Source organism: Podarcis vaucheri (assembly GCF_965113315.1).
Source record: "Podarcis vaucheri genome assembly, chromosome: 1".
Lineage (NCBI taxonomy): Eukaryota > Metazoa > Chordata > Lepidosauria > Squamata > Lacertidae > Podarcis > Podarcis vaucheri.
The window spans coordinates 124,617,459-124,638,974 of NC_138759.1; the positions used below are offsets into that span (position 1 = coordinate 124,617,459).

At 44.9% G+C, this 21,516-nt stretch overlaps 1 pseudogene across 1 annotated transcript; it reads right to left on the reverse strand.

The window, feature by feature from the left end:
- Window positions 1-19,100: 19,100 nt before the first annotated feature.
- Window positions 19,101-20,327, reverse strand: LOC309524743 (testis-specific serine/threonine-protein kinase 6 pseudogene; annotated as a pseudogene). The gene has a single exon. The product of its transcript is annotated as a testis-specific serine/threonine-protein kinase 6 pseudogene (transcript).
- Between the last annotated feature and the right edge of the window lie 1,189 nt (window positions 20,328-21,516).

A 21,516-nucleotide genomic window follows, 5' to 3' on the forward strand; every position in this document is an offset into this window, starting at 1 on the left:
CTCTGAAGGAAGTTATTTTCTCAGTGCTCACTTGTGTTGAGTTACGAGGAGATAACCGTAACAGAGGGAGTCAATTTAGCAAGAAGGAGAAGGCTGGAAGGAAGAGGAGAGAAATTATTGTTGCAGAATAAAGCAGAATATTAAATGGAACGTCTGATGAAGGACGAAATGAAAGCTGTAGATCTAAGGTTGCCAACTGACCAAAAAACTGCCCTGGTCCGCTCATGTGCCTTTAATAGCAGCTCAGTTGGTGGAAATCCTCAGGTTTGTGGCAAGGAGATAAACAACATCACTTTTTAATGCCTACAGATCAAACAACTGATAAATGCACATATATGATATGCAAAAAGTTGAGAGAGAGATAGAGATAGATAGATAGATAGATAGAGAGAGAGAGAGAGAGAGAGAGATATGCTTGGATAAACCCATTCAAATATTAAACAAGGCATTCAAAATACATCTACAAATAATGTTACCCCCTTTTGTTTCCTGGCAGGCCTTGTGTAACTTGAATGGGCAGAAATTCAGCCGGTGAAACTTTCCCCCAACATAATCTCTCCATGCTAGAAAAGGAATTTAACTTCCTTCAATGTGTTCCGTTGTTGAAAGGAAAAGGTACACGGAGTTGGGTGTTTAGACATGCCCCATACATAAGTTTTATTCATTTATTTTATGTCCTGCCTTTCCCCCACTATCGGCATTTGTGGTGGTTCGCATGGAGCTTATAAAATACAGTGGTACCTCGGGTTACATACGCTTCAGGTTACATACGCTTCAGGTTACAGACTCTGCTAACCCAGAAATAGTGCTTGGGGTTAAGAACAGTTTCAGGTTAAGAACGGACCTCTGGAACGAATTAAGTACTTAACCTGAGGTACCACTATATCTGCGGCAAGGAAAAACAAGTATTGGAGGAGTGGTTCAGAAAAGATAGGATATGTCCACACAGTGAAGTTGTTTGCCTCCCCCCTCCACACCCCTTGGGGCACTTCAAAGCTCTCTCTCCCCACTCCACAAGCCGTTCACATCAGCACAGCTTCATTAATGTCAGATTCGTTTCTGATTGTGTATACCCCAGGTCCAGAGGACTGGACAAGCATGTCTTAGCCTACGCAAACATGTTCACACCTTGCCAGAGACAAAGTAAGAGCTGCTTTTGGTGTGATTCTAGTTTGCAAAACGATGCATCAAGCAGTATTTTATAACAAAGCAAAGGATACAAGCACGTTTTGGATAATGTTATGTGAACGCGGATTAAAAACCCAGCAGCGACAGGGCAGTAAACAGGAGTGTGAACAAAGCCACAGAAACTGCACAGTGAGGTATCAGAATCAGGCAATGAATAGGAAGAGGGAGGTATCATTTAACTTGAAGATGTTATTCGGTGCTGAGAATTCCTCATTCGAGATGTTTAGCCTCCGGCACAGAAGTACAGTTCCCAGGGTTCTCTGGGACAAGGGACTGACAAAATAGTTTATTTTGGTAATAATAATAATTTATTATTTATACCCCGCCCATCTGGCTGGGTTTCCCCAGCCACTCTGGGCAGCTCCCAGCAGAACACCCAAAACACGATAAAATATCAAACATCAAAAACTTCCCTAAACAGGGCTGCCTTCAGATGTCTTCTAAAAGTCAGATAGTTGTTTATTTCCTTATTATCTGATGGGAGGGTGTTCCACAGGGTGGGTGCCACTACCAAGAAGGCCCTCTGCCTGGTTCCCTGTAACCTCACGTCTCCCCAGCAAGGGAACCGCCAGAAGGCCCTCGGAGCTGGACCTCAGTAGATCTCATATCGTCTTCAGCAGAGCTCAGGCATGTAAGCCAAGCGTAGTCTAACTGCAGGCTGTAGGTGGCGCTGCTCATCTCTTATTCAGCCCATGGCATCCCTAATCAGAAAACAGCAGCTCTGGGATACCTTTTTCCCCAGTATGGCATTGCAATTCCTCATGCAGCACATGCTTATGCACGTGTATTTAGAAGTTTGTCCCATTGCATTCGAAATAGATCACTCGCTACTTAGTAGCCACCTTAGCCATTCTTACAGCCTATGCGTGATTACTCAGAAGTAATCCCCATTAAATTTAGCAGCGTTTACCCTTATGTAAGTAGGGCTTGGGCTTCAGCCTCCAAGTTCCCGGATTTACAGGCATGGGGTGGTGAGGGGGCAGAGGAGGGGTGGATGCTTTCAATGGAATTCAAGAAAATACACACAGTTCAGAGGTGAGCAAAGTCAGGTTAAAGGTAAAGGGACCCCTGGCCGTTAGGTCCAGTCATGGACGACTCTGGGGTTGCGGCGCTCATCTCGCTTTATTGGCCGAGGGAGCCAGCGTACAGCTTATGGGTCATGTGGGCAGCATGACTAAGCCGCTTCTGGTGAACCAGAGCAGCGCATGGAAACGCCGTTTACCTTCCCGCTGGAGCGGTACCTATTTATCTACTTGCACTTTGACGTGCTTTCAAACTGCTAGGTTGGCAAGAGCAGGGACCGAGCAACGGGAGCTTACCCTGTCATGGGGATTCGAACCGCCACCTTCTGATCGGCAAGTCCTAGGCTCTGTGGTTTAGACCACAGCGCCACCCGCAAGTCAGGTTAGGTTAGGCTTATCAAATATGGGAGAAATTAAACATAATGTTCCTCTGATTGTTCTGCCAGTTTGCTAGATGGAACAATCCTCCCCAGTCACATTGCTCTGGGGTCCTCCTGATCCCCACTGGGTCAAATTCGGAAGGCATGGGGCAGAGGTGCTGACTTGTGCCCAAAATTGAGGGAGCCTGACATACGTCTCTCTCCCTGTGTGATGTCATGCATGCAGTGCACATTGTGTGTGTGACGTCGCGTCATTGGAAGGAGGTTGAGCATGGAGCTCAGTGTGGCATATGGTTGCTCCTCCTCTCTCATGCTCAAGAAGATCAAGGTAGAATTTTATTATTTCATTTTATACCAGGAGGACAGTGTTCAAAGCCTTTGTTAGAACACCTTGCTACTTCCTTGACTTCCTAACAATGATCTGGACGGCTTTCTCTTGATATACCTGGTGCTCATAACTGTACCAACCACAAGACAATCAGTTTGTCAGGTTCAGACAGGCAGAAATGCCCATGAACAAAGTTCCAGCTTGACCAAATGAACTGCACAGCATGATCTCCCAATAGTGTGCGCCCATAATTTATGTCCCTTCCCTTTGAGCTCAGTTGGACTTTCTCCAGCATTCATAGAATGGAAGTTTCTGTTCTAGATCAACCGCTGTGTTTAACTGTTGAGTAAACAAAGCTTTAAAGAGCTGGTCCCAAATAGACATGATTTGGTCAAACACTTGAATTGCTACCGTGGAGGGTTTTGCCTGGAAAAGTGTGGGGTGCTAGGTGCCTCTGGTCCAGACTCCCCGTATTCTTCAGGAGAAATTCAAATTCACACACAACGTCACAGGCTGTTTTTGACTATGTAACTTCTATTTCAAACACAAATCGAAATATAATATCTCACAATGTGTAATTCCACAGACCAGCACATCATGCAAACAGAACATATCCTGAGAAATTAAAGTCCAATGGATGGTCAGGAGATAAAGTCCATTCAGTTCCTAAATTGGCATAATGATAATAACCACAATATGGTATGGTTATCTTATGGTGTTCCATGTATCACTGCTTTGAGGATTCTAACATTCCTTGTACAGTGGTACCTCAGGTTACATACGCTTCAAGTTACATACGTTTCAGGTTACAGACTCTGCTAACCCAGAAATAGTGCTTGGGGTTAAGAACTTTGCTTCAGGATGAGAACAGAAATTGTGCTCCAGCGGCGCGGCAGCAGCAGGAGGCCCCATTAGCTAAAGTGGTGCTTCAGGTTAAGAACAGTTTCAGGTTAAATATGGACCAACGGAAAGAATTAAGTACTTAACCCGAGGTACCATTTTATGTAGATATCAAATCAGATGGAAAACTTGAAGGTATGGTATGATAAGGATTCCGGGATAATACCTTGTTTCACCCAACCGAGTTTTGTCAGCAGTGCATACTCTAAATTAAACAAACATGATGTAACATAATCCTTAGACAAACTAAGTAACATAACATACCAATTAAACAATAAGTTTACATACCATATTCTTGTATAATGGAAACATGCTCACCAAATTTTTTATTGATAAGAAATACATTTGAAAACAAAAAGAAACAACTCCTAGCGGAGCTTGATTTTGAAAATATATCTGTCCATATTATGCTATACACACACACAAATACACATGCATGCACACATGCTATACCATACCACACTGAAATGTTTAAATGTTTCTTTGATTGTCCTTGAATCTTCCCACCATACTTGCCACACCATTGTGGCATGTCACACCCTTGAAGAACCACTGTTCTAGTCCAACATTTTTTAAGAAAAGAAATTGACTTTTTAGCAGTTAGGAAAGTGACAGGGAATTGCATCGAAAGGTGTGGAATGGGCAAATGAAGAATGGGAAGAGACGTGGAACTGCCCAGCAAGCAAATCGGGATGAGTGCTTGTCGGATAACTGCCATGAGGGCAAATCAGAACAAATGATCAGTAAAAACCAAATCTAACCTCCACGGAACCTTTCTGAAAGCAAAGCAAATAAAAATGAAAATGTCATTTGGGAAGCCCACAAATGAATAATGATGACAAGCGGCGGAGTCTAAGGCATGTTCTAGGATACACGGGGAGTTGACACGTACCCGGTGTTCTACTGCAGCTGTGCATTGCCCAGAAGATGAATTGCGGTGGGCAAGAAGACGATCAGGTAAGTCTCTCCCTCATTATAGAGCTCTGAGAAGAAGGAGGGGGGCAGTCGAGTGACAGTGGTGTTTTGCTGCTTGAAAGCACAGAGATGGGGTGAGGTGAGGAGGTGGTGAAGTGGGCACCTCAGGCAGCAGATGGCAGGGAGTGGGGCCAGCCACTTTGCCCAGTGCTTCCCTTAAGCTAGGCTAATACCCTCAGGTGCACCGCCTCATTTCTAGTGTGGAAGTAAGATTAAACTGCTGATCCATTTCCAGTCAGTTTATGTATGTCTGTGGAAAAAGGGAGCACCTTCTTCTCTGCCTCAGGCAGCGAAATATATTGGGCCAGCTCTGGTCATGTTGCAGCAAGCCAGGCCATACTGAGAAACTCATTTTAGTTATCCAACAAGCGGGAGCCTCGTGAGGGCACATGAGTCTGCTGATAACAGAACAGATTGCCTTGGTGAAGGTTGGTGAGTCACTTTGCAGAAATGGTCAAAACAACATGTGTCTCTGTGCTCGAATTCTCCGAAGAAAAGGCATTAGTCTCCTACATAATTAAAAGATTGCTTCACCTTCTACACATCTCTGCCTGGGAGTACTGCGTTGCACCCTGTAATACTTGACTTTAACAAACTGAAGGAGAAGGGATTACACAACAGAAAATGAAATCTCCATGGAAAGAAAGAAAGAAAGATCCCTTCTTTATTGCCCTGCACAGTTGCTCTGGTGACATTTGGCCAGATCCATGGCTTAATTAGAGACAAGTAGGCAAGCAAATAAAATAAAATAAGAATTGCAAGACAAATGGCCTTCGTGTGGGTTGATTTATTTAAAGATTGGCATTTCCCCATCCTACAAAAATGGTAAGGCATATCCTTCAACAGTGAAACACCACCTCAAGTCTACTTCATCTTGACTTGACTTTCTTTGCTGCCTCTGATGTTAACCATTAGTCCCCAAACCCATTTGTCTAGTCCTGCTGCATTTGCTGCCATCTCTGCTGGGGGTTTTCCCCCTCCCTGTCCCCCCCTTCACTTTATATGCAGTCAGGGTCTATGCAGGCTATTGCATGTTCAGACCTTTAAACCTCCCCCTTAAATAAATTCAGACAAGACTCAAATTTTGGTTTGGTTTTTGGCAGAATCGAGGCCACAACTTTATTGATTACAGAAAGTGACTGGTTGCATAGGCTCTGGTTTGACTAGCTCCCTGCACTGTTGTAGGTAGCGCTGACCCAGGGCACCAGCATAGGTCAGCCTACGGTGAACACCTGGATAAGTGGAAAGCTGGGAACAGGCTATCTCCACCACCCAAATGCTCCCCTAGACTCAGGCATGGGCACAACCCCCTCACAGGGGTTGACCAAACCATCGAGTCCCTGAATTCCTTTAATGGAATATCTTTCACATAGGGATGGCAAGAGCATTCTCCCATCCCTATCACCTGAACCAGAGCCTATCCGCAACCTTACAAGTTGTGATGATTTGCTATGCGGCAGGCGAAACCCAAATGGCACCAGCCAATCAGCCAAGTGGGGGAATTCCTGCCATGCCCCTGTCCCAATGACAGATGACACACGACGACTGTGCTGGTCCCGGGGGGAGGTCACCGTGGGGCGAGGTCCAGGACCTGAGTCCAGGGTCGGCAGACAGTCCAAAGCGAGGAGCCGGGCAAGGACAGGAACTCTGGAGGAACAGGACTGGGTGCTGGCCGAAACAGCTCTTCAACGACGTTGCTCCCGCAACCTGGGACCGGGCTGACTGGCCTTTATCTTCTCTGAGGCCAGGGGCGGTCCCGGCCTCCAGGAGACCCGCCTCTCCTGGCCTTAAGGCGAGCACTCCTCCTGCAGGAACTTATTTCCCTCCGCCTCTCTGCCCTTAGCCTCTGCAGCTCAGGAGAGGCTGGAGGGTTACTGGACCCAGGGTCAGCTTCACCTTCCCCTGACAGGGCTGGGAGAGGCGCACCTGTGGGCACTGTGTCCTCAACCACCTCCGGAGCCAGAGTTGATTCACCTGGTGCCTGCTCCTGAGGATCCGGCACAGGTGCAGGCGCTTCAGAATCAAGGCCCTGCCCCAGTTCAGCCAGCCCTGGAGGCGGGGACTCCTGTGCAGGCTGGGATTCCTCTGGTTCAGCCTCTGAATCAGATTCCCAGGCCATCACACCGGCATTGCAAAATCAAGTACACAGCCCTAAAAATAGGGAGAGGTGGGCGGGTGTTCTGATGCACACACCGAAAGAGGAAGCTCTGGATCACATGAGCAGGTGTATATAGTTCCCTTGATCCGTTTAGCTTGCGTCCCATTGGCCTTCTCATACCCTGCATCAAGGGACCTACCCATCGGGTGTGGTGGCTATCCAAATGTACCCACCGACAACACAGGGTTAGGTTGCCAGGTCTCACCGCAAGACGTGCCCTCTTTAAGGGAGGACCCGATTTCTCCAAGTCGAGCTTCAGATCTAGTGAAATTGTGGGAGTTGGGGTTGTTCCTCAGCTACTTCTCCTCTCCACAGTTGGTTTTAAGAAGCTTGTGGCAAAAGAGTCCTACTGGATTAACAGAACAGGGCGTCTGTACGTACCAACAAAAGAATTCTGCTGGTCAAACAGTAAAACGGGATGTTAACCCCCCCCCCGGCAAACCTGATGTTTTCTGCCATCTATTGTTTAGCTGGTTGGGTGATCTAACTGATAATTTTTTTCTCTCTGCTCTGCTGTTGGGGCCCTTGCCCAATCCACCATTTCTTCCGTTTGCCTGCCAAGAACAAGTTGGGTTATACAAGTTTAGCAACACTCACAAAACATCTGGGCCAAACAGGAGCACACAAGACTTTAGCAGGTGTGTGTATGCAGCTAGGGCTATATATAACTAACGCACACACACAATTTAAATTGACAGCTCTTAGGTTTTATGTTTTGTGTGTCTTACTGCACTTTCCCATCTGTAGGAGAAATTAAGGCTACAATTCTATGCATGATTGCTTGCGAGTAAGTCCTTTCGACCTCAGATGAATTTCCCTCCGATCTACAAATGTTGGCTCTGTAAACTGTGGGACTGTGGAACCATTTCATAGCTTGATTAAAATCACCGGCAAGCAATTCTGTACTAGTGAGCTTTATTTTATCTTATTGCTAGATGAGGCTTTTGCTTTCTGAGCGCTGCAATTTCCAGATTTAAAAGAAAAAAAGAGAGTAAACACTTAATTTGGTATTTCAAAATCAACACTTACTGGTTTGAACCAGTTTTGTTAATCCGGTGATTTTGCAGGACATGTAACAGCAAACAAATTACAATCTTAGTAGATCTCCCCACCCTTCAGTTCCTTATTCAGTTGTTGATCCACCAGTTGGTCCCACCAGATGGGCGGAGTATAAATAGTAAAATTATTATTATTATTATTATTTGTTATGTACTGAAGTTCTCACCCTGGGCCAGCAGGGGGATACTGTAGTTTTCACTCAGGTCCACATATGCAAATAAGGGATTGAAAGTGACGTTCAGTGATTGGATAGTTACAGAAAGTGGTTACTGTTGCATTCTAGTGGAGCTCTATGTAAGCAGGCTGGCTGAACCCTTCAGTTCAGTTCTGTTGTGTTCTGGCCTGTGAATAAACAAGAGCTGTTTGAAGAATTGCTGTGTCATCTGATATGTTCAACCACAACTTAACATTATTATTATTATTATTATTATTATTATTATTATTATTATTATTCACTTTCTATGCGCCAAAAATAGATTAATTCAGGTTGTCCAAGGAGCCTTTGATAAATACATTTCCTGCTCAAAATGGCTCAAAGGAAGCAGTTCTCTGAATAATTTAACGTTTTTTGATCACAACAGTGACCATAGATTTGTTGTGGATTTGTGGGTCCTGATGCCTTTGGCTTTCTGGGTGCCCTGCCTCCTCTTAGATTCCTGGGTGTTATGGTTTAAAGCTAACAGGCACTGGATTTAATAGTATAAAAATGCAGACTAAGCTTCTTTCCCAGACCAGGGAATCACCTGAAGAGAAGTCCTTAAGGGGTACAGAGGTGCTGATGACCAGTCATCAACACATCGAAAGAAGATTCTCCAAATGGAGGTTGCCAGGGTGAAACTGGGCAATGACGACGTCAATGAGAGGGGGTGGTTGCCAGGATGACAGGGGGTGTGATGTCACCAAAGTAAAAAATGTCCTTTTTACACAAGGCTTGGGTGGCGTTTTTAGCCACAGCCCTGACTGTGAGAACCAGGAAGCATGTCTAGATGGAACATATTCTGACCCATCAGGGATTTCCTGAGGTTTTTAATCAGTGTCGCATAAATCCTCCCTCCTTGTATTCGTGTCTAGTCTTGGCAAATATATAAGGCATGAAATGAAAACTGGATTGGCACCATGCTTTAACTTCGATATAAAGCTATCTTTAAAAAAGGTGGAGACTTTCTTTAAAGAGACCCTGCCACAATTCCCCTGTAATATATACAATATTATTTCCACTGAAGTTTTCCTGAAGTTCTCTTGCTCCCTCCTTCCACTATCTTCTATTCTTTATGAAGTGTGCTTTGATGGTAATTTCAATATTCCTGGATCCTGGGTTCATAAAGTCCCCCCCCCCCAGTTTTTATCGTTTTCATTTTTACACTTGAAACAAAACAAATCAAAACCACGCAATTAATATTGACTCCCCTTCCATGCCTTCCATGGTTGTTTTGTTACTTTCTTATTCCACTACATATTCTAATTTCCCCCTATATCTTATTCTTTATCGACTTTATATCTCAGTATTTCTTACTGCTGAATTTATCCTTTTACTGTTAACTTTTTGATATGTTTACAATATATTTCCAAATAATCCATAAAATATTCCCAATCTTCTTCAAATACGTTTTTTTTTTGTCTTGTTCTCTTATTCTGTTTGTCAGTTTTGCCTTTTCTATATATACTATTAGCTTCGTCTGCCATTCCTCCTTCGTTGGTATTGTATCTTCGCTCCACTTCTGAGCACTGGACTTATAAAGTTAGTTTGTCCCTTGCAATTTCCGGTGAATTACCTGGTAGGAACACTCCCCGCCCAAAGAATTGCAGGGATAAAATGGGAAGAAAAAAGAGTGAACAGCAACCTTTTGTCCACATGAGGGTAAACCAGATTTGAGATATCTGCATGCCAGCCAGCCAGTGCTTTCATAAGTGATTCAAACACGGACACGAAACATGGTCCCAAAGTGGTATTTTAGCTCTCTGTGCCCTGCGTTGTATAATTGTCGCCATTTCTTGCTAAAATAATTTCTCTCTCTCTCTCCAGCAACGGCTTAGCAATTGCTGCCTATAATTGTGCAATCTGACTCAAATGGGAAATGGCTTGCTGAGCCTAATAAGCACTTAGGTGTGGGTCCTCTAAATGTACCTGCTGCCATGGCAACTCCTGTTTATAATACACAAGAAGGTAAGCCTGTTAAGTCAGTCTCTCTGCGCAGTTCTGTTCTGCCTGCCTTCCGTCTCTTAAAGCCAAGAGGCCTTGAATTTGCCAGAGCTGGTTTAATTACCAGGCTTCATATTTAGATGAGTATCTGATTAACCTTGAGATGAACACATTTTAAGGTTCTGGAAATTCCCCATATTTTCACTCGGCCAACACAGATCAACTTTGCATGTGTTGTTTAGTCGTGTCTGACTCTTCGTGACCCCCTGGACCAGAGCACGCCAGGCACTCCTGTCTTCCACTGCCTCCCGCAGTTTGGTCAAACTCATGCTGGTAGCTTCAAGAACACTGTCCAACCATCTCGCCCTCTGTCGTCCCCTTCTCCTTGTGCCCTCAGTCTTTCCCAACATCAGGGTCTTTTCCAGGGAGTCTTTTCTTCTCATGAGGTGGCCAAAGTACTGGAGTCTCAGCTTCACGATCTGTCCTTCCAGTGAGCATTCAGGGCTGATTTCCTTAAGAATGGATAGGTTTGATCTTCTTGCAGTCCATGGGACTCTCAAGAGTCTCCTCCAGCACCAGAATTCAAAAGCATCAATTCTTCGGCAACCAGCCTTCTTTATGGTCCAGCTCTCACTTGCATACATCACTACTGGGAAAACCATAGCTTTAACTATACGGAACTTTGTTGGCAAGGTGATGTCTCTGCTTTTTAAGATGCTCTCTAGGTTTGTCATTGCTTTTCTCCCAAGAAACAGGCGTCTTTTAATTTCGTGGCTGCTGTCACCATCTGCAGTGATCATGGAGCCCGAGAAAGTAAAATCTCTCACTGCCTCCATTTCTTCCCCTTCTATTTGCTAGGAGGTGATGGGACCAGTGGCCATGATCTTCGTTTTTTTGATGTTGAGCTTCAAACCACATTTCATATTTCCCCTTCATGGATCACTTCCCCCTTCATGGATCACTGCCTTGCCGTGGTGAAGGGGCTTGAATAACTCAGAGAAGCAATGAACTATGCCGTGCAGAGCCACCCAAGATGGACAGGTCATAGTGGAGAGTTTTGACCAAACATGATCCACCTGGAGCAGGAACCGGCAAGCCACTCCAGTATCCCTGCCAAGAAAACTCCATGGACAAAGACAACTTTGCATGTAGAGATGGGCAAATTTCTACTGCAAAAAAACTCCTCGCCCAGCATGAAGTCATCTGGTCCAGGTGTGGGGAACTTCTAGCCCTCCAAGTGCTGCTGAACTACAACTCCCATCAATCCCAGCAAGCATGGCCAATAGCCAGAGATCTATCATTGTCAATCAGTGACATCTGAAGGGCCAAAAGTTCTCTTATACCTTCTCCACCAGGTTTGCCAACTTTTCCTGTTGAACTTCAGCCCGTCATGCTGCTTTTATGGGCGGAGGCAACCTACCTGATCCTGAACACACCCACAGTGGTGAAGAAAGCCTCACCTCCTGGATTTCTGCCTGTCATGCAAATGGACATGGACTGATGAATTTGCACAACACTAAATCGATCAGTTTGCTCAATGGTGGAGCTGTGAAAGAAAAACCTTAGCCTGTGTCTATATGCTAGCACTTTTTATGAGGTATTTGCAAGGAGCAGTAGTGTATCAATTGCAGCTCCAGACATCTATGCTTCATAATCCAAGCTGGTGGAGGTTGAAGGCTGCAAAGCGGCATGAACCTTGGTTGTAACTGATGTGATCACATTTCTTTTTTTAAAAAAAGAAAATATTTATATAGTGGTACCTCTGCAACCCCAGAGTCGGTCACAACTGGACCTAATAGTCAGGGGTCCCTTTACCTTTTACCTCGGGTTACAGACGCTTCAGGTTACAGACGCTTCAAGTTACAGACTCCACTAACCCAGAAATAGTACCTTGGGTTAAGAACTTTGCTTCAGGATGAGAACAGAAATTGTGCAGCGGCGGTGCAGCAGCAGCAGGAGGCCCCATTAGCTAAAGTGGTACCTCAGGTTAATAACAGTTTCAGGTTAAGAACGGACCTCCAGAACGAATTAAGTTCTTAACCCGAGGTACCACTGTACTTTTCAGATACATACATTCCACTTATTTTACAATCATTTTGACATTTTAAAACTTGACTTCCTTCCCCCTCTTTCTGCGGTTCCTTAAGTTTATTTTTAAGCTCTTCTGTATATCCAAACTAACTTAACTTGCTCATTTATTTATCCTGCCAATGTTTTTATCTGTTTACAATTTATCTGTAAATATTCAATAAACCATTTCCATTCTTTTATAAAAAGTTACTTGATTTCTTATTCTTACGGTAAGTTTCCCCATTTCTGCATATTCCATAAGTTTTTGTATCCATTCTTCCTTTGCTGGGACTTCTACTTCTTTCCATTTTGGGGCAAGTAACATTCTTGCCGCTGTAGTCACATCCATGAATAAATTTCTATACAATTTAGGTAGTGTAATTCCCAGAAGGAAGTCTTCTGGGTTGTTGTTTTTTACAAACATTATTTTAAACATGCTTTTCATTTCATTATATATCATCTCCCAGTAAGCCTTAACCTTACTGTGACCACACTTGGTCTGAAGCCCTGACAAGAGGACAGGGGCCATGTCCCACCATTCTCTTCAGATATGTGGAACCTTCCATTTCCTCCTATTGCTCCCTGCTCTATCAAAGCATGAGAATTGTCGTTTTGGTAAAACCTTTCTTCATAGAGTATCTTTATATAAAAAGATTCTTGAATGAAGGATAAAAAGTAATTTTTCAATGCAGTGGTACCTTGATTCTCAAACTTAGTCCGTTCTGGACCTTCGTTCCAAAACCAAAGCATCCCAAAACCAAGGTGCGCTTTCCCATAGAAAGTAATGGATTAATCCATTCCAGACATTTGAAAACAACCCCTAAAACAGCAATTTAACATAAATTTTACCATCTAACGAGACCATTGATCCATAAAGTGAAAGTGATAAACAATGTGCTGTATTATAAAATCAGTAAGACAACATTGTAGATGATAAAAATAAAAATTATTATTTTTTTCTTACCTGCACTGATGATAGTTATTGTTTGGCTGGGGGGGCTTTTATCCATTTCCACTAGTCACACAATCAATCAATCAATCAATCAATCAATCAGTCAGTCAGTAGCTGAACTGGGTTCCACACAGTCACAAAAACAAAACAAAAAAGCCGCAAAAACAAAAACGCAAAATAAATAGCAAAAACAGACAGACCTCAGCGTAACACTCAAATCGGAAGTGTAACACTCAAAAAGGAGCACGTTCGGCTTCCGAAAAACAGTTCACAAACTGGAACACTTCCGGGTTTGCAGTGTTTTGGTTCCAAGTTGTTTGAATACCAAGGCGTTTGAGAACCAGGGTACCACTACTTGTAAGTGCACAGGGTGAAATAAGGCATAAAAAGCAGGGGAGGGGAAAGAAAAGGGGGGGGGGAGAGAGAATACCCATATATACAAAACGAAAATGAAAACAAAACTTATAAACATTACAAGATTGTAGTCAACCTACATTTAACCCAATGCAGTGTTTACAGAAACGAATTCCATGAGAGTTAATGGAAGCCTGGGGGAAAGGAAACAATTCTCTTGATCTGAGCTTGCGCTCCTTTCTTGTCTTGGGAGTGAGAAGATAGTACGGAAGAAGCTTTTGAGACCCACCACATCCACCTCAGACCCACAGGTCTTGCTGGTGGGGTTCAGGACTAATGGAGGCATCTCTTAGGGATGGAATTAGACCGGGTGAGGTCATTTCCTGTGTGATGCTGCAATTGACCTGGTTCAGCAGTCATGAAAGACCGAGGAACAGGAAAAACCGGATTCCGGTTATTACGTGAGCCAGAACAGTACTTACCTCTGAGGAAAACACACATATTTCAAATGCAGTTTATCAACTCCAGTCACATCCACACCATATATTTGAAGTGCATGTGGTCAGTCACAGGGGCTGCCGTTTGTTAAGGGTGTTGGGAATTGTAGCTCTGGGAACTGTAAAGCTACAGTTCCCCAGGGGAAAGCCATATATTTTAAATGCACGTGGTGGATGTGACATCTGTTTCCTTCTGATTTTTCTATTTTGGCTTGATATTTAAGGAATTCAGCCTCTAAATACAGGAAGCTCACAACTTGCGCATGTTTAACTTATGCATATTCCGCTTTACCTGCTTGGCAAAAATAAAAATAAAATAAAAAGGGGTGTGGAAATGGGGCGGGTGTCCAGGAAAAAAACCAAACTTTTGCAATCCCACCCGCCATTGAACCCAATGTGCTTTGATGATATGTGATTTTGGCTTTAGGTGTGATTCCCGGAATGTTACCGTAATTTGTGGAAAATGGCACTGGGGCTGGTTAGCTATGGCACAGGAACCAAGTTTATTCTGGTAAGAAATGAAAGGCCTTGCTGCCATGCGGTGTTTTGTTTCGTTTTGAACTGTCTGTGTACCCTTCTTGGGTACACAAAGTGTTTGTCCCTCATATCCTCCAACATTGAGCCTCTGAAAATAGGGACATCCTATTCCATCATAATCATATTATTATTATTATTATTATTATTATTATTATTATTATTATTATTATTATTTACACGCCACCTATCTGACTGAGTTGCCCTAGCCACTCTAGGTGGCTTTCAACAAATATAAAAACATAATAAAATATTAAACTATATATATATATATATATATATATGCTTTCGTAGATTTTCACGGGTATAGGAATGCAGGTTTTGGTGTCTTCGGGTGTCTTCCCGTGTAAGAGTCGGGGTGTCTGTGCGACGTTTCGACGAGGTCTCACTCGTCATCTTCAGGCTGGTGCTTTCGGCTTCTTGTTACTGGAACAGAGCAGAATCTGGTGTTTGAGTTCCTATAAATACTGTTGAGGGGTGTGGTGTATAGCCTCCAACGTTCTGGGCAGAGAGGAAGTTCCTAGATTAGTGTGCCTTTTCTTCTTTTGTTCCTTAATTACTTGAGGGATATCTTGAGTGATTTCATGAGTGATATTCTGAATACCACTGGGTGGGTCATTAAGTGTAGATTAGTTGCTAAAGCTTTCGTGTCTTGACCTCTTGAGCTTGTGAAGAGTTTTTCTGAGAAGATGGCTGTGCTGCATTTAGTTGTGCTCTGGCTTGGCTTCGTGTATAGGGGCGAGCTGTGGTTTTGTGCCTTGTGCCAGCCAGATCTATGTAGGGATTGCAGGGGGGTGCAGCATCCGGGGGTGCCACTATAGTTTGGCTACTGGATGGAGTCTGTAATATGTCTGTGGAGAGGGTCTGGGTTTGGGTCTGGTGTGGTTGATTGGTGACGGCGTTCTGTGTGCCTCTGGTTCTGGTGTCGGTTTTTGTGGGGAGGGCTAATTTCCAGATGTCTGGCAGGCGGGACGTGTCGTCACGCTTGTTCATGTTAATAATCATGAATAATCATGGAAGCCATCGAGATAGAGAAACACCCTCACAACATGAACAAGCGTGACGACACGTCCCGCCTGCCAGACATCTGGAAATTAGCCCTCCCCACAAAAACCGACACCAGAACCAGAGGCACACAGAACGCCGTCACCAATCAACCACACCAGACCCAAACCCAGACCCTCTCCACAGACATATTACAGACTCCATCCAGTAGCCAAACTATAGTGGCACCCCCGGATGCTGCACCCCCCTGCAATCCCTACATAGATCTGGCTGGCACTAGGCACAAAACCACAGCTCGCCCCTATACACGAAGCCAAGCCAGAGCACAACTAAATGCAGCACAGCCATCTTCTCAGAAAAACTCTTCACAAGCTCAAGAGGTCAAGACACGAAAGCTTTAGCAACTAATCTACACTTAATGACCCACCCAGTGGTATTCAGAATATCACTCATGAAATCACTCAAGATATCCCTCAAGTAATTAAGGAACAAAAGAAGAAAAGGCACACTAATCTAGGAACTTCCTCTCTGCCCAGAACGTTGGAGGCTATACACCACACCCCTCAACAGTATTTATAGGAACTCAAACACCAGATTCTGCTCTGTTCCAGTAACAAGAAGCCGAAAGCACCAGCCTGAAGATGACGAGTGAGACCTCGTCGAAACGTCGCACAGACACCCCGACTCTTACACGGGAAGACACCCGAAGACACCAAAACCTGCATATATATATATATATATATATATATATATATATATATATATATATATGCTTTCGTAGATTTTCACGGGTACAGGAATGCAGGTTTTGGTGTCTTCGGGTGTCTTCCCGTGTAAGAGTCGGGGTGTCTGTGCGACGTTTCGACGAGGTCTCACTCGTCATCTTCAGGCTGGTGCTTTCGGCTTCTTACCGGGCTGCCTTCACATGTCTTCTAAAGATTGTATAGTCACTTATCTCCTTGGCTCAAGGGTTGCACAGCTCCATACCCTCCAACCTTTCTCCGAAGAAAATAGGGATGTTCTAAGGAAAAGCGGGACATTCTGCGATCAAATCAGAAACAGGAATGGCTTTTGTCAATGAAAAACAGGGGCACTTGGAGGCTCTGTTGTCTGTGTGTTATGAACATCAATGGAGGGAGAGCTGGCCAGTTTGGAAAAGCACCTAAGGTCAGGTTGACAGACACGGCCGCTTGACTTTCACCTGGACTGTGCCTGCATCATCTCTCCCATATGACCCCAATATTCTTATCTCATGGAGCAATTACTGAGGCAATATCATGGGAAGCCCCAAAGGCCAAACTAGATTAGAAGTTTGCCACATAGTTTGCCCTTGCATCATTTCTCTCCCCTGTAGGGAGGGGAATTTAATGCTTCGCCCCCACTGTGGTTCCAAAGGCACCCACGAGAGCTTCTCTTCCATTGTGAACAGCAGGCGTAAGCCATTATGTGTGTGATTCTCCCTCAGGACCATGGATCTTTATTTTAGTTTTTTTGCTTTTGGATGTGACGGCTGAGTCAACGAGTCAATTTCTGCAAATGCAGACAGCATGACGATTCTTGCATGGGGAGGAAAGGGGGCAAAAGCAGTGGGGAGAGAAAGCAGAGAGCGAGTGAGAACAGTCTGACCCGATTAGCTGCAGACAGGTGCACAAAGACAAAGGCTTTGGAGAACTCCCTGAATGGCAGACTGCAAGACGATCTGCCTGTCCCGTTGGTGAAGCCTTGCTGTGGACTGACCAGAAAAGGTCAAAGACTTGCTTTCACCTGATGATCAGGAAACTGGCCCTCCCCATTGCTGAAGGTGGCAAGTTAGGTGAGCCATCACTGACTGATAATCATATCCCCTATTATAGTGGAGAATATGCAGCTGTCCCTTATGGGGATCAAACCTGCGACCTTGGCGTTATCAGCACCACGCTCTAACCAACTGAGCTAGGCATTGTATTGATTGGATGACTGCTTTGTGCATGGGCGTAGCCAAGGGGAGGGGCAGGGGCAGGGGAAGGCAGCTGCCCCCCCCCCCAGATCAAGTGAAACAACAGAAATACAGTCGTACATTGGAAACCGAATGGAATCCATTTTGGAAGTCCGTTCGACTTCCAAAAAGTTCAGAAACCAAAACGTGGCTTCCGATTGGCTGCAGGAATCTCCTGCAGCCAATCGGAAGCTATGGAAGCCTTGTCAGACATTTGGGTTCCAAAGAACGTTCGCAAACCAGAACACTTACTTCTGGGTTGACGGCGTGCGGGAGCCAAAACGTTCAACTTGCAAGGCGTTCGGGATCCAAGGTACGACTGTACTTAACTAACTGACCAATCATGTCAGTTCTGTCCCCCCAAACAAAAGTCCTGCAACCCCCCCCCAAAAAAAAACCTGGCCACGCCCATAGCCTTCTGGACATTTCCACCGTGATATAGTATTGCGGGCCAATGCATTATATTTGATACAATTGAGTTGAGCCTTTTTCCAATCTGGTGTTCTGTTACCGATTACATCATGGGTAGGCAAACTAAGGCCTGGGGGCCAGATTTGGCCCAATCGCCTTCTAAATCCGACCCATGGATGGTCCGGGAATCAGTGTGTTTTTACATGAGTAGAATGTGTCCTTTTATTTAAAATGCATCTCTGGGTTATTTGTGGGGCATAGGAATTCGTTTTTGTTTTCCAAAATATAGTCTGGCCCCCACAAGGTCTGAGGGATAGTGGACCGGCCTCCTGCTGAAAAGATTTGCTGACCCCTGGATTACATGGTCTGCATAATCCTGATCAACTCTCAGGATGGACTGTGACAGTGTTTACAGAAGGTTCATGCACCATAAATTTAAAGCACGTTGTCCTTCACCCTGCAAATAACCCCTTTGATTTGGGAAAGTTTGGATCCTAAAATCTTAGGGCCTGCTAACAATTTTTATTGGGAATCCACGGTTGTCCTTTAAATATGATCCAATCAGAAGAGCCTACTTTTATAAGCATTTTGATTCCATAGGAAAAGTCTGACCAAGGACTGCACAAGCAAAGGTGCCCCATACCAAAGGCAGTGTGAGAGTCCTGTTTCTGGTCCAGCTCCTTCCAGTACGGCCAGTACCCCATCTATGCTGAGACAGCACATCAGAATCCTCTGAAATGCTGCAGGGGATTCTGACGTACTTCCTCAGTACAGGATGCCACACTGTGCGAGACACCGCTCCTTCAAACCAATTCCCCCAAACTTGAGCGATCTGTAGGAATCCCCTCCAAACAAACGAGAAGTATCGCTTGTTATGTACTGAAGTTCTCACCCTGGGCCAGCAGGGGGATACTGTAGATAGTTATGCAAATGAAGGATCAAAAGTGACGTTCAGTGATTGGATAGTTTTAGAAAGTTGCTACAGTTACGTTGTTCTGGAGCTCTATATAAGCAGGCTGACTGAGCTCTTCAGTTCAGTTCTGCTCTGGCCTCGGAATATCAAGAGCTGTTTGAAGAATCGCTGTGTCGTCTGATATGTACGCCCACAACTTAACATCACCCTGAGCAGAATGAGAAGCCGACACACAAAAGTGGGTTTTAAAGATCTCATTGGCACCCCAAACCTAAATACATTTGTTTGGAAGTAAGTCCCGTTAATTTCAGAGGAACTTACATCTGAATTGCTTTTCTCTTTTTCCTTTCCCCCCATTAAATCAGTTTGCCCACTTTCTTCTTCTCATGCTCAACAATCCCAGAAACCTTTCTGACAACTTAAACGTTTCCATTGTCCGGTTAACATGACCCCCCCCTCCCTTGACGCAGCTGCGTCTGGTAGGTGTCCTGGCGAAAGCCACCGCACTTAGACTTCCCCCTTCAGCCAGCTGTTCTTAGATACTTGCCCCACACAGGGCCGGGATTCTGGGCTGAACTGGAGCAGCTGCTTTACAAGGGCTTGGCAGGGCTCCGCCAAAGCGGGCAGGTCTTCGGGGAAAACGACGCCTTTCTTCTGGCGGCATGGCATGTTATGGATGTGGGTGTCATCGAAGGGCATGCAGCCGGTTATCATCACGTAGAGCATGACGCCCAAACTCCACACGTCGTACTTTTTGGGATCGTAGGGGACACCCATGAGGACTTCGGGAGAGGCGTAGGCCGCAGAGCCACAGTAGGTGGTACTCAGCTCCGGGTACCCGCGCGATTCTCTGCCAAAGCCAAAGTCGGTCAGCTTTGCTCGGCGGCCGTCCGAAGTCAGCAGCACGTTCTCACACTTGAGATCCCGGTGCACCAAATGCCGGTCGTGGAGGTAGCGCACGGCACCCACCACCTGGGCAAAGATGTCCCGCGCCTCAGGGGCGCAGGGCAGTTTTCCTGTCTTCTGAACCATCTGCAGCAGGTCTGTAGACGCGGCCTCCATCACAATGTACAGCGTCCCGTTGCAGACTTCGATGAACTCATAGACCCTGACGATGTGCGGATGACGGATCCCTCTCAAGATGGAGAGTTCCCTCGGCAGAAACTTCTCCACAAAATCCCGGGGCGCTCGACGCCGGTCCACCATTTTGATGGCTAGTGGCCCCTTGTATTTGGCCGAAGTGGCTACTCTCACCTTGGAATAGCTGCCTTCCCCCAAGGTTTGGCCCAACTTGTAACCGAGGTCGCTCAGAAGTTTGTCTCCTCTGGAAGCCCTTGACATGATGACCTGGTCAGGGTGACAAGGCCTGAAGTTTTTCTTCCCGGGACTCAGTGCTTTAACCCATTGTGATAGACATCTCTAGACTTTCACTCCCCATGTGCCCACTGAGGGCTTGGCTTCGAAGTCATCACTACTCATACAGGTATTGTGAAGTGGCTGGGAGTGTCATGCACTATGTCTTCCTGTGCATAATCAGCAGTGCCAAGACCCTTGTGGTCCCAGAACTGGTCAGTCCAGCTTCGATATCAACACTGGGGAGTTTGAGGAGGTTTTGATTCCTCTTCTTCAAGGGATGGATTATATAACCTGCTTCCACTTTATGGAGGAATTCCCAATGACATTCTTCTCTTTTTTTATACATAAAATTTATTTGGCTTTTCAAATAAAACATTTACAGATATATCACACATCAATCATAAAAACAAAATTCCAAGATTGAGAGCCAGTGTGGTGTAGTGGTTAAGAGCGGTAGTCTCGTAATCTAGGGAACCGGGTTCTCGTCTCCGCTCCTCCACATGCAGCTGCTGGGTGACCTTGGGCCAGTCACACTTCTTTGAAGTCTCTCAGCCCCACTCACCTCACAGAGTGTTTGTTGTGGGGGAGGAAGGGAAAGGAGAATGTTAGCCGCTTTGAGACTCCTTAAAGGGAGTGAAAGGCGGGATATCAAATCCAAACTCTTCTTCTTCTCTTCTTCCAAGGAATCTCCTCCCCTTTGTGGGTCCTTTCCTCTCGCATCTTTTATGACAATCCAAAACCCTTACCTCTTCCATTATGTCCAGAATTCCCAGGTAGAGCTACCACTTGAGACATTGTATACTTAGTTTTTTATATATAATTTTTATTAAATTTTCTGTTTTACAATTTAGAATATGCATATAAACAACCTTAAAATATCAAAGACTTCCCTTCTTCTCTTTCCATGGTTCATTTTGCATAACATAAATCCCTGCATGTTCTATATAAACTAAACCACTCAGCATTCCATTATTACATCCATCAAAACTTATTTACGCTGTTGAATTTATCTTAATGCTGCCAAAGTTTTCAAGTGTGCACAATTCCCCCCCATACATTCAATAAACATTTTCCAGACTTCTTTAAACGTATATTCTTCTTGTTCTCTTATTCCATGAGTTAGGACTGCAAGCTGTGCATATTCCATCAGTTTAAGTTGCCATTCTTCTTTAGCTGGGACCTCGCTCGTTTTCCATTTGGGGCCTAACAAAACATGGGCTGCAGTAGTGGTATACATAAATAACTTTTTTTTTAACACCTGGGAATATCTGTCTGAAATACCCCCAACAAAAAGGACCC